Below are 2,500 nucleotides of genomic sequence, written 5' to 3' on the forward strand. Positions count from 1 at the left end.
TTTATAGCAGGAAGGGCAGGACACTTAATCCTTATCTCAGGGTGGCCAAAAGGCTGAGTCTCAGGCAGGCCAGAAGCATCAGGAAGGATGCTGTGGTTTTTCATTCATTAACAGCTAATGCCAGCTCACTCCGGCCCGTGGGCTACGATCAGTCACCACGAAGCACATGGTTGGCGGGAGAGGCAGAAATTAATCAAATCATCATGCAGTGTCCCCCGGGTTCACGTCATGTGAGGGGGTGCCGAGAAAAAGATGAACAAAAAAGTACTCGGAGAACCATGGGGGGCTCTGTGCTCTAATCAGAGACGTAAAGGAACTTTCCAGAAGCAGGGAGGGTTGGAAGAACGTTCTAGATGGGGGGCGTTTTCCGAAGAGAGAAGACGTTGTGTGTGAAATCTGTCGCCTTGGGGAGGCGATGACAAACAGGAAGGCCCGGCCATGCCGTCCGACCGAGGTGGGAGATGGGGAGCAAGTGCTGGCAGGGGACAGTGACGTGGCCGCGGGGCCACGGAGCATTTCTCGGACGTTTTCTTTCCATTCTAAATTCACCGGGAAAGTGTCGACAGGACGGGGGTCGGGAGCGCTGGACACCATTTTATTTAGAAAAGAGTTCTCTGCGTGGCCGGGGCGCCGGAGACGATGTCGCATCAGACGCAGGCCGTCCGAGGACTGAGATGGTGGCGGCGTGGGGGGGGGATGCTGGCCAACGAGGACGTCCGCACGGAGCCACAGGGAGCGACGTCAGCGACGGGCTGGAGGACGCGATGTCGAGGATGATGCCGAGGTTTCTGTTTTCACAGTGGGACGGCCGGTGACACCTCAGCCAAGGCAGAGACAAATGCCCGCTGGCACGGAATGACAGTTTGGGGAGAAAGATCGTGAGTTTAATGTCCGTCTCCATTCCCCACCGGTTATCACGCAGCGTCCCCCGGGGTCACTTCCTAAGCCTGTCCGGCCCCTCGAATTCTCGCTGCATCGCCAGAGTTCTAAAGACTTTGCTAGATGCCCTGGTGACATCATGGGACACGTCCCATTGTAACTACATGGGACAGAATAAAACATGTAAAGTCAGAGGAAGAAGCACACGCCACGAAAGACCGCAGGCAAAGCTGAGTGTGGTTCTCTTACACACGTGACACACAAAAGCCTTAGGCCGCGACCTCTCCTGGCTCTGTGTAGGAATCCGGCTTCTCAGAAACCGTGTCCTCACGAAAAACTTTTGCCCACGCCGGTGGCCCGAGCAGCCTGTGGCCTCAGAAAATTTCCCAGAAAAGCAGCCACGATGCTCGGAGTTGGGTAGGATCTTAACAGCCGTGACAACTCTTTAGCCATCGATCTGTAAGACAGCAAGTGGGGGTGTCACTGTGGGTCCCCATGGGCAAGGCCACCCATGGGGTGTTTAGCAGGAAACACTCCTCCTCACCATGGGCACAGGTGTCCTGATGGGCAGAGAGAGACTTGGGGAGAGCGGTCGGGTGACAATGACGCCTCGAAGGGGGTGCTGCCACCAGGCCTCTCCAGGGGGCTCACAGAAGCAGACAGACAAACGCTTTATGGGAAATTCTGTTCTCCAAATGTTTAAAAATGATACAAAATTTCTCCTCCCTTCCAAATATAGCACATTCGATCCCATGTGGTTAACCAAAAGACAGAGACGGAGGGAGAGGGAGGGAGGAGGAGAGAGAAAGTGAGAGAGAGAGAGAGAGAGAGAGAGGGAGGGAGCGAGCGAGGGGGGAGGGAAGGAGGGAGGGAGGGAGGGAGAGAGGGACGGAGGGAGGGAGAGAGGGAGAGACAGCGCATCCACATCCTGCAGACTTCCCAGGAGATGGGCCAGCGGGAGATGCTCTCTGGTCCGTTAAAAGCCGCGGGACCGACCTAGTGGGGCCCGTTTGGCAACCGGCATCAGAGCTCGTCGCCTATGCGATCGTTGGTGATCTACGTTACTGGCATAGGAAACAGTCTGACTCGCTGAGATCCAAACAGGAAATGATCGTACTTTTCCTCTGCTGCTGGTCCAGCCGTTTCGGCCTCTCTCATCGATTCCAAGACATGCGTTTTATAAAACGTACTTGAACATCGCCACGATCAGAAGGCATCTTGCAGCTGACAGCGCGTTCAAGCCGATTAGAATAAGGACCCAGCACAGTCGTTCAGTTCTCGTGTTCCACATCTTAACAATAAGTGCGCAGGGCGAGTCTCGCGGCCTCATGGTTACTTCGGGCTGAAACAAAAGGATCCTCCCGGCTAAGTTCACACTTGACTCCCACGTTCGGTTTAGCTTGTTTCACCTCCTTTTTCTGGCAGCCGTCAGGCCTGTGGCCACGTGATTTGCAGAAAGGGACTGTTTCCTCCAGATCCTGCTCCGTCTCTGAACTTTGGGCCTCTCCTTCTCTTTTTCCTCTCTTAGAAGAAGAATCAGGATGTGTGTTCTATCGTCCACGCTTTTCATTATAACCCACTGTGTTTACGCCATGGATCGAATTCTTGCTTATTTCATTTA

General features: G+C 54.4%; 1 protein-coding gene across 1 annotated transcript in view; it reads left to right on the forward strand.

The window, feature by feature from the left end:
* The window catches only part of LOC111744295, a 24,788-nt gene that overhangs the window by 15,882 nt on the left and 6,406 nt on the right, over positions 1-2,500 (forward strand). The window lies entirely within an intron of this gene.

This window comes from Pteropus vampyrus, unplaced genomic scaffold, assembly GCF_000151845.1.
Source record: "Pteropus vampyrus isolate Shadow unplaced genomic scaffold, Pvam_2.0 Scaffold131, whole genome shotgun sequence".
Taxonomy (NCBI): domain Eukaryota; kingdom Metazoa; phylum Chordata; class Mammalia; order Chiroptera; family Pteropodidae; genus Pteropus; species Pteropus vampyrus.